This window comes from Phocoena sinus, chromosome 9 (genome assembly GCF_008692025.1).
Source record: "Phocoena sinus isolate mPhoSin1 chromosome 9, mPhoSin1.pri, whole genome shotgun sequence".
In the NCBI taxonomy this organism is placed as follows: Eukaryota; Metazoa; Chordata; class Mammalia; order Artiodactyla; family Phocoenidae; genus Phocoena; species Phocoena sinus.
Genome location: NC_045771.1, coordinates 77,160,545 through 77,171,344, shown reverse-complemented (window position 1 = coordinate 77,171,344; position 10,800 = coordinate 77,160,545). Strand labels below are relative to the sequence as shown.

Here is a 10,800-nt window from a genome sequence, read left to right as displayed (position 1 = left end):
ATGAAATTAGAACACTCCCTAACACCATACACAAAAAAAAACTCAAAATGGATTAGAGACCTAAATGTAAGGCCAGAAACTATCAAACTCTTAGAGGAAAACATAGGCAGAACACTCTATGACATAAATCACAGCAAGATCCTTTTTGACCCACCTCCTAGAGAAAAGGAAATAAAAACAAAAATAAACAAATGGGACCTAATGAAACTTCAAAGCTTTGGCACAGCAAACGAAACCATAAACAAGACCAAAAGACAACCCTCAGAATGGGAGAAAATATTTGTAAATGAAGCAACTGACAAAGGATTAATCTCCAAAATTTATAAGCAGCTCATGCAGCTCAATAACAAAAAAACAAACAACCCAATCCAAAAATGGGCAGAAGACCTAAATAGACATTTCTCCAAAGAAGATATACAGATTTCCAACAAACACATGAAAGAATGCTCAACATCACTAAGCATTAGAGAAATGCAAATCAAAACTACAATGAGATATAATCTCACACCAGTCAGAATGGCCATCATCAAAAAATCTAGAAACAATAAATGCTGGAGAGGGTGGGGAGAAAAGGGAACCCTCTTGCACTGTTGGTGGGAATGTAAATTGATACAGCCACTATGGAGAACAGTATGGAGGTTCCTTAAAAAACTACAAATAGAACTACCATATGACCCAGCAATCCCACTACTGGGCATATACCCTGAGAAAACCATAATTCAAAAAGAGTCATGTACCAAAATGTTCATTGCAGCTCTATTTACAATAGCCCGGAGATGGAAACAACTTAAGGGTCTATCAGCCGATGAATGGATAAAGAAGATGTGGCACATATATACAATGGAATATTACTCACCCATAAAAGAAAACAAAATTGAGCTATTTGTAATGAGGTGGATAGACCTAGAGTTTGTCATACAGAGTGCGGTAAGTCAGAAAGAGAAAGACAAATACCGTATGCTAACACATATATATGGAATTTAAGGGAAAAGAATGTTATGAAGAACCTAGGGGTGAGATAGGAATAAAGACACAGACCTACTAGAGAATGGATGTGAGGATATGGGGAGCGGGAAGGGTAAGCTGTGACAAAGCGAGAGAGAGGCATGGACATATATACACTACCAAACGTAAGGCAGATAGCTAGTGGGAAGCAGCCTCATAGCACAGGGAGATCAGCTCGGTGCTTTGTGACTGCCTGGAGGGGTGGGATAGGGAGGGTGGGAGGGAGGGAGACGCAAGAGGGAAGAGATATGGGAACATATGTATATGTATAACTGATTCACTGTTACAAAGCAGAAACTGACACACCATTGTAAAGCAATTATACTCCAATAAAGATGTAAAAAAAAAAAAACACCTAAAGATAAAAAATAAAATAAGATAAAAAATTTTAAAAAATAAATATACTTAGCCTAATCCAATGTTATAGTCCATCTATCTCAATCTAACCAGAAAATCCATTCCCACATAAATTCACCAAGTTTCTGCCAGTATATAATAGCAAATTTTGCAATTCTTTTGAGCATAGCTATGTAAGCAGCTTTTGGCAGGAAAGCGCCCTTTACAGGAAAGAGCTCTCTGCAGGAGGCCCCTTGGTCTTGTCACTAACCTTAAACCAGGCGCCCCCATGCTCTACTCACCTCCGGCCCTAGCACACCTTTCAAATCTTTTTTTTTTTTTTTTGCGGTACGCGGGCCTCTCACTGTTGTGGCCTCTCCCGTTGCAGAGCACAGGCTCCAGACGCGCAGGCTCAACGGCCATGGCTCACGGGCCCAGCCACTCTGCGGCGTGTGGAATCTTCCCGGACCGGGGCACGAACCCGTGTCCCCTTCATCCGCAGGCAGACTCTCAACTGCTGCGCCACCAGGGAAGCCCCCTTTCAAATCTTTTGATCACACAATACTTTGCCTAACTTGTTGGTCTTTCCGTAGATCAAAGAAGTAGAAATGAAGAATAAGTAATTAACAGATGACCAGGTCTATTCCCTAGCTTCCCCTTCGGTAATCTCGTGAATAAACTGTGTGAACAAGATAGCATCTAAAGATCACAAGAAGTCGACAAGCCTGCACGCGGTGGGAGATGGCGATGGCTCTGACCCCCTACCTCAATGATTAACTGAGGTTACTTCCCTTTTTCTCTTTTATAGCTTTCACAGCTGAACAGAATCTTCGGAGATGGCTTTTGGGGGACACTGAGTCCACCATCTCCTCGGATTGTCAGCATTCTGATTAAAAGCAACTTTCCTTTCTACCAACATTTGCCTCTCTCTTGGGTATTGATTGTCAAGCAGCAAGCAGCCAGACCTGAGTTCAGTAACAGCTACACTCTCCTTGTACTCATACCCTGTACTTGTTCTGACTTGAGCTGTAGAGGTCATCAGAGATGGTGCTGGTGGGTCTTGACAAGGCTAGGCCTCCTTTTTTACTGCAACCAACTTAGGTGAGGCTCTTACAGGACCTTGGAATAAGGGAAAGCCAGTTTCCGCAGTTACAGCAGGAGGCAAGGGAGGCTCAGAAAAACTCAGGGGTTCCAGACTCTCTGCTCCATCTGAATTCATACAGGTACCCCACTCCAGGTCCCACTCCTTCCCAATCAATGTCTTAACTTTCAAGTAACAGATTGGCACTTTATAAATCCAGCTTTTATTGTAATTCTGCAACCAATTAAATTATGGCCTGATCGTCAGCAAAGTCAGCTTAGTGGCTACAGAAAGTAAAAGACTCTTTTAGGGTGGCTGTAGAAACTCTCTGAATCTCCCAACAGTATCTAGTTGAGAGTTAAAAGGTCTGAATTTATCATTTTCTCTCAGTAAGCTCATCAGTTCAGTCAAGGAGTTACCCTACCTTCTAGATTTCATAGTTTTCACTACAGCCAAAAAGATATGTATGACAGCCACTTGGTATCCAAGATGTTTGCTTCAGCAAACACTTCATCATAGTCAACCACAAGAGATCATTTAGTTAATCATGATACTAGTGCATGTCATGGACTATTAACAACTCATTTTCTATTGCCAAGGCATTAAGAAGTAATTCAAGGCCGAGAACATAATTGAACCAGCTCCAGAATTCCACCTTTTAGGATATGTTTCCTGGGACCATTTCTATTACTACATGTTGGGATCTAGTTAGGAAAACAGACACCAAAGTAAATATCTCAAGAGGGAATTCAATATTATATAAGGAATTGGTTACACAGGTGTTGGTGGGCTGAAGGGGCAAAAACACTGAAACACTGAGGTAACCCAGAGATAATAAGTATAGCTACCACCCCTTAGGCTAGGGAAATACAAAGGAGAGTTTAGATCATCAGAGCCTAGAATCTCAGAGGAGGGAGACCTGGCTGCTCCAGGTATCGCTAAGCAGACAAAGGAGCAAAATACCCAAAGAAGCTGGAGCCTGGAATGAAATGCCCATGTAGGTGCCTTGTTAACAGGAATAGCAAGCCCACAGGATGATAATCCCTTCTCTCCTCCTCCTAACTTCCAATTTCTTTGAAAGGCCTGCTACTCAAGGAAGCTGGCAGGCAAAGGATTCTGGGAAATGTAGTTTGCAAAGCCCCAGCTACATCATCACAGAGCAGACTAGAATAGGTTAAATGTGGAGTGAAATGACAATAGCTAAGTAACTGGTATACTGCCATCTCCCAAGGGTAGACTCATATTAATAAATTCAAAAGACTGAAGCATTAAAAACCAAATGCCCACTTAGTTATACAGTTTTTTAAATTGCCATATAACTAGAAATGCATGACGCCAATAGGATCAGCACATTCTCTCTCTTTAGAGGCAGACTTCCATGAGGGTAAACAAAAGAAGTTTTGACCCTCAGTTCCAATTCAGCCTTTACATTCAGAGTTTTAGATATGTGTAAATACTAATACCCTCCATGAATGACTCTGGTGTCAAAATCCTGATTCATCTTCTCATTTTTAATTAGTCCATCCAGAATACCGCCTGAGCCTTTGCCCGTTAAAATCAGGGAAGTGAAATCTACTACTTCTTCAGTTCCTTAGGTTCCTTGTATTTAGCAGAAAAAAAATTAATTTCTCAAATTATGTGGCATGACCAATCAGGATTCTTTGTGGCTAGATATGACAGAAACCTAACTCAAACTGGCTTAGGCAAAAAGTAGAATTCATTAGTTCATGCAAATCTGTCTATATGTGTCTATCAGGTACACCGGTATTCAGTTATCCAGGTGAAGAATATAAAATGAAAAGCTCTTCCTCGTTGTTCTGTCCTGTTGTTGACTTTAGGTGCCTGCTCTTGACGCTTGATAGTCTGCCAGTGACCATATAGAAAGGACCTACCACCTCCCGTGCTCCAGTTACCTCCTCTTCCGCCTGTGCTCAAGCAAAATATAGTTGTCCCTTGAACAACACAGCGTTGAGGGGCACTGCATTATCCAAGTATGACTTATGTAACTCCATTATCCGCAGTTCCTACATATCTCCAGTTCCACATCCGAGGATTCAACCAACCTCAGAAGGAATAGTACTGTAGCATTTACTATTGAAAAAAAATCCAACTATAAGAGGACCTGCAAAGTTCAAACCCATATTGTTCAAGGGTCAACTGCATACAACCACTAGACCCTAAGGATAGTTTCAGTAGTTCTTTCTTCAATGGTTCAAGTGAGAAGTGCCAGTTGTAGAGGACAAGGGAGTGAAGGATACGGGATTGGTCACAATTGAGCCTCCAATGCAACTACCTCATTCCTTTGCACTACAGTCAGACCTCCATATCTGAGGGTTCCACATGCACAGATTCAACCAGCCATGGATAGAAAATATTTGGGAAAATACATTCCAGAAAGTTCGAAAAAGCAAAACTTGAATTTGCTGCATACCAGAAACTTCTTGTATAGCATTTACATTGTATTAGATATTGTAAGTGACCTAGAGATTATTTAAATTACATAGGAGGTTATGCATAGGTTACATGCAAATACAATGCCATTTTATATAAGGGACTTGAGCAGCAGTGGATTTTCGGCATCCGTGGGGGTCCTGGAACCAATCCCCAGGGGGTACTAAGGGATGGCTGTACTTAGAGGGGGGAGGCCTCTTTGCTAGCTGGGGCATCTGGAGAAAGGAGGCCAAGCACAGGGCTCTGACTTTCTGTGCTCTCTCCCTTCTCTCCAACAAGACCTACAGTCCTCTTTTCACCCTACTGGTGTCACAAATTCTCTCCATATTCTGAAAAGCTGCTTCTCCTGTCTTCTTACTTCCTACACATCATGTTGAATACAGAAGTTTTCTCCACCAGTCTCTTGGCTCTGCTAGAGAAGGAGTGAACACAGGTCTCTGGTCTTTTGGCAGAAGGGGTAGAAAGAGGTGAAAACTCTAGCTCTGTCAGTAGAAGAGAAAGAACTGGGAGAGGATCTTCTAAAATCTAAAATCAAGGAATCATAACAATAATTGCTAACATTTATATAATATTTACTATGGGCCAGGCACAGTTGGCTCACAGATACAAATATCAATTCATTTAATCCCCACAAAAATCTCATAAGAAATCCTGGGTCCTCTACTTATTAACCATGGGATAGGCAGGACACCCCTTACCTCACTGAACCTCTGCTGAAAATGTAGATAATAGAAGTAGCTACCCCATGGCTCATGGGGTTGTTGTGAGGATGAAATAATAAAATACATAAAACTGTTGGCTGGCCCCTACCTAGAACAGAGTAAGCACGGAACAAATCACTAACATAGTTTAAAAAAAAAAAAAACTTATGAAACACATCTTACATGTGTAAGATGTAAGGCTAATTAATTTCCTTTATAAATTCCCACCTACCTGGCATGAATGAATCTTATAACTCCTCACAGATTCCCCACATTTCTCTTGGAGTTCTGCTTCTCCCAACCAGGGGGTGGGGGGAGGGTAGGAGGGAGAAGGGTTCTTCTTAGGGACACTGATTTTCTTTGCAATCCAGTCCAATTGTATCATGACTTCTCTCCAATCTTTACATTTTTTCCTAAGTTCTTCCCTCTTCCCCCAAAGACCTAAACTTTTGAAACTCAGGAACTCAGGAAAAGACTCCTTTGTCTCTGCTATACACTGTTTCCCTCTGAAGGCAGGAGCATAAAATAGTGCCCCTGAGTCCTCAAAGTATGGTCCTCAGACCAGCAGCACTGGCATCTCCTGGGAGCTTGGTAGACACGTGCAGATCTAAAAAAAGAAAAAAAAACCAATCTATGAAATAAAGCAATATGCATTTGGGACTCTGAAAAAAAATCTAACTATAGTCAAATCTAACTGTAACCAATTAAATTTAAATATTGAGATGAGGAGAGGTTGTTTTGCATTAATATCTGTGATGGTTAATTTCATGTATCACCTTGAAGAGTATTTTTGAATGTGATTCATATTTAAATTGGTGAACTTTGAGTAAAGCAGATTGTCCTCCATAATGTGGATGGGCCTTATCCAATCAGTTGAAGATGTGAACAGAACAAAAACACTCGCCTCCCAAGGAAAAGGGAATCCTCCAGCAGACTGAGTTTGGACTTCATCTGCATCATTGGCTCTCCTGGGTCTTGGGTGTACCAACCTACACTGCAGATTTTTGAACTTGCCAGCCTCCATAACCACGTGAGCCAAATTCTTATAATAAATCTCTGTACACACATAATCAGAATATATATGCATCCTGTTGGTTCTGTTTCACTGGAGAGCCCTGATTAATACAATGTCTAAGTTAGGAAATAGATTCCTCTCGGTAAAAACCACTCAGTAAAGACCACCATCTTAATGCCACTCCAGTGTCTCCTCTTAAATGGCTAAGAGCACCCCAGTCTGCACTAAATGTCTACACAGATCTCATTTCTTCAGAGACTTTCTACTTTGAAAGCAAAGAGAACTGGAGACTGACTGGTTAATTGATTGATGCTTGCTGATTCTTACAGTTTAATTCTGTTTATATGTGTAAACTCCTGCCATTCTACCTTGTTTAATGTTGATTAAACATCAGACTTACAATGTTGGTTATTCAAAGTCAAAATATTCTTCAGATTCCTTCACTGTGATTCTCACTGCAACTTAGATTTTTCCAGCTGTGCTCTAACCCGTTTCTCAATTGTTACAGAATATGTTATAATGCTTTGCACATAATAGGCAAAAAACATTTACTGGTTCACTTACTTCAATCCCATATAAGAAAAGCTCTCCATCTGTCTTCAGTCATTTGATATGAATATATTTCTGGTATAAAAATCCTGAGATGACAAAAAACAAAACAAACTGATTCTTATTCTCCTTCAGTGACTTTCAAATTAGCTCATTTCAAGTTTTAAGGTCCAAAGTCACTCTTTGTTGGAGGAAAATTGACTTTAGGAAATATACTAATACCTCTAGAGTTAACACATAGAAAAGTCTGTCTCATTCATTCATTCACCGAATATGTGTTACACTCACAGGTTTGGGCAGCGCACCAGGCTAAATGGTAAAAAGATACCACTAAAGACTGACCCACAATCCCTTATCTACAATTTGGAAGTTCTCAAAACTGCAATTTTCTTCTCAAATTTTGTGCCAAAATTCATTTGGCTGCAAAACTAGATCTCAGCTAACACAAGGCTATTTATGGTCTTTACAGTTTCCACTCAACTTGAATGTTTAGGTATGTCATTGTCAAAATATTTATGTATTTGACTGCAAGGGAAAGATCCAGACCCACCAAGCCTATTTCATATTAATGATTTATGCACCATTTTACCTTTTCAAAAGGTGGGGGTGGGGGAATCTGGTTCTGAAACATTTCTGACTCCAGGCATGTCAAACAGGGATGGCAAATCTGTTCTCAAGGAATTTATAGACCTGTGCACACTACAATCACCCGACCAGCTGTTAAAGCATGTCAGTGCTCAGTTGTCATCAAGATCTTTTAAAACAGAAGCGCTGGGGAGGCATCAGTATTTTTTTAAAATCTCCAGGTGATTCTAATATATATCCAGGTTCGAGAGCTACTGTAATTGATATATAGAATGATAGGATGCTGACTGGGTGACTTTGGGGGTGCCTGCCAGAGTTCAGAATCCCATCCTTTAAGAAGTATGCGGAAAAAGTGCAGTATGTTGAGAAGAGAGTGACCAGGAGAGTGGGGGGTGGACATTATGACCTAAGAAATCATGATATCAGAAAATAACTCAAGTAATTGGAAACATTAGATGGAGAAGAAAAGACTTACATAAAGTATATATCACATCAGCCTATAGGATTTGATTTTGTCTGCAGGGCTCTAGAAGATAAATCAAATTCTAATTCAATAAATATTTATCAAACACTCAGTGCTAAGATCTATGCCAGAGACTTTCATATATGTCCTCATTTAATTACTTTAATTCTCAGTTAATGCTATTCTTACCACAATATGAAGTAGGTATCAGCCCTCTTTTACAAGTGAGGAAACTGAAGCCCAACAGAAGTAGAGCATTTTGCCCGAGATCACAAAACAATTAGCGAGTGGAGTCAAGATTCAAAACTAGTTTTTCCAGACCCTACATTTACTGTTCTTTCCATAACTCCCTCCAAGAGCAAAAGACACAAGAAGACAGATTTGAGGGCTTTTAATAAGAAAAGATTTTCCTAATCATTAAGATGTAGCTGGGAATGGCATGGTCAGTCATGGGATATAGTGAGTTCCCCATTATTGGAGGTAATCAAATAGAAATTTATTGACTATTTAGCAAGAATATTGTAGAAGGGTTTTGATGTCAGATAACACATTGGATGACAGATTTTGAGACTCTCCCAACTCTGAAACCCTTAAATCTATGACTTTAAAACACGCAAGTAGAATGTTAAATAACAAAGCCAGCATACAACTAGGACCCAAACATGTAAGTGATACAGGAGTTTCACAAACAGGCAAGGGTTCTGTGAACAGTGTGCCCAGAAACAACTTCCTAGAGGTGCCTTAAAGAATGATTTGGGGGACTTCCCTGGTGGTGCAGTGGTTAAGAATCCGCCTTCCAATGCAGGGGATGTGGGTTCGATCCCTGGTTGGGGAACTAAGAGTTCGCATGCCACAGCTAAGGAGCCCGAGAGCCGCAACCAAGGAGCCAGACTTCTGCAACTAAGACCCTGCACAACCAAAAATAAAAAAATAAAAATTCACTTATTAAAAAAAAAAAAGAATGGTTTGGGTGTGGGCAGGGCGTTTCATGAGGAGAGAACTGCATACAAGGCAAGGGGATGTATTTGGGAGACAAGGATTATTTCATCCCATCTTGAGTAGAAAGCTCATGTAGAGAGGTAAGATTGAGTACCAAGATTAGAAAAATAGAATTGGCTGGAGGGCGCTGAGGGGTTGTTTTTTTTTTTCTCCTAACAATGGACAGTCTCTGGAATGTTTTTTTCCAAAGGATCATAAGAATAATACATATTTTTTAAAAAGACAAGAAATAGGAGATGGCTACAATCATACAGGGCCCAAAAGAGGTCAGTAGCAGGAAGATTAGAAAGAAAGTGACAGGAAGAATCATCAGAACCTTTACATGGATTTTAAATGTATTAAAAATGTACTTGTAAAAATGAAACTATGACTGTACTAAAAGAAAATTTAGGTAAACTCTTTTATAGTCCTGAGGTGGAGAAGGATTTTCTGAGTATGATTCCAAAGTAAGAAATAAAGGAAAATATTGACATTTTTGATTACATAAAACAACATTTCTGGTTGGGTAAAACACAGCATAAGTTAAAAGACAACTGGTGAACTTGGAAAAATATTAGCAATATATATATAACATTACTAGGACTTAATATCCACACAATATCCTTAATAAAAGTGTTTAAAAAACCACTCTGAAAGAGATGAACAAGCCAAAAGAGAGAATATATAAAGTACATGAATAGGCAATTCACAAAATAAGTGAAATATTCAAAACATCAAATGAGACCTAGGAGAAAGAGGCACTTCAATAAGCCAATGGTAAAAGCAAAATTTTGTTAATTTAGCAATAGGAATAAAATAATAAAATCTGTACATTTTGGGCCCAATAACTTTACTTCTAATAACTTAGCCTAAAGAAATCATCAGTTAAGTGTACATGTATAGAGATATTCATCATGGTGTTGTATATAGTAATAAAAAGTAGATATAAGCTAATGTTCTATAACAGGATATTGGTTAAATACATGAAGGTACATCCACTTATTTGGATGCCATGAAACCATTAAAAAATATTTTCTACACATAGATTTATGAACCTGAAAAGACGTACACAATTCACAAGGCAATTAACAAGTTAAGAAGACTACCAAACAACATATATAGTATAATCCCACTGAAAACATATTTGCAAGCACAAATGTATAGTGTCTGGAAGAATGTATAATATTGAGAAAAGGTATCTCTGGATGGTGAAATTACTGATAATCTTTTACTCTCTTCTCTATACCCATTAAAATATATGAAATCTTATATCTCAATGAATTCTTTAATATTTATTTTACAAAAGCACAATAAGGCCCTTTTTACTTAGGAGATAGGGAAAGAATTAGCCTGACTTAACAACTGGATATGGGTGACAAGAAAGACAGCAGAATTAATAATGGTACTGAAGTTCTGCCCACAATTAATGTGAGAATAAAGTGAAACTGAAGAAAGGGTGACAGCAAGGGAATCACTCTGGAGTTGAGAAATTGAATTTCATGTTAATCTTTGTGTTCGAGATGACATGAAAGACAGGCGGAACTATCTGGCAAGCACTCTTCGTTTCTCTGGCCAAAAACAAAATGATGAATGTGGGAATCGCAAAGGTTTCAGCCTACTCTCTGTTGCAAGTAGA

The 10,800-nt window shown here is 39.2% G+C and overlaps 1 long non-coding RNA gene across 1 annotated transcript in view; it reads right to left on the bottom strand.

Annotated features, from left to right (window-relative positions):
* Window positions 1–1,911: 1,911 nt before the first annotated feature.
* Window positions 1,912–10,800, bottom strand: part of LOC116759710 — an 82,444-nt gene continuing 73,555 nt past the window's right edge. The window contains exons 4-5 of the long non-coding RNA XR_004351535.1: window positions 7,154–7,227; window positions 1,912–6,181 (exon numbers count right to left, since the gene is read on the bottom strand). This is a non-coding gene — a long non-coding RNA (uncharacterized LOC116759710). The remainder of the gene's footprint in view (window positions 6,182–7,153; window positions 7,228–10,800) is intronic.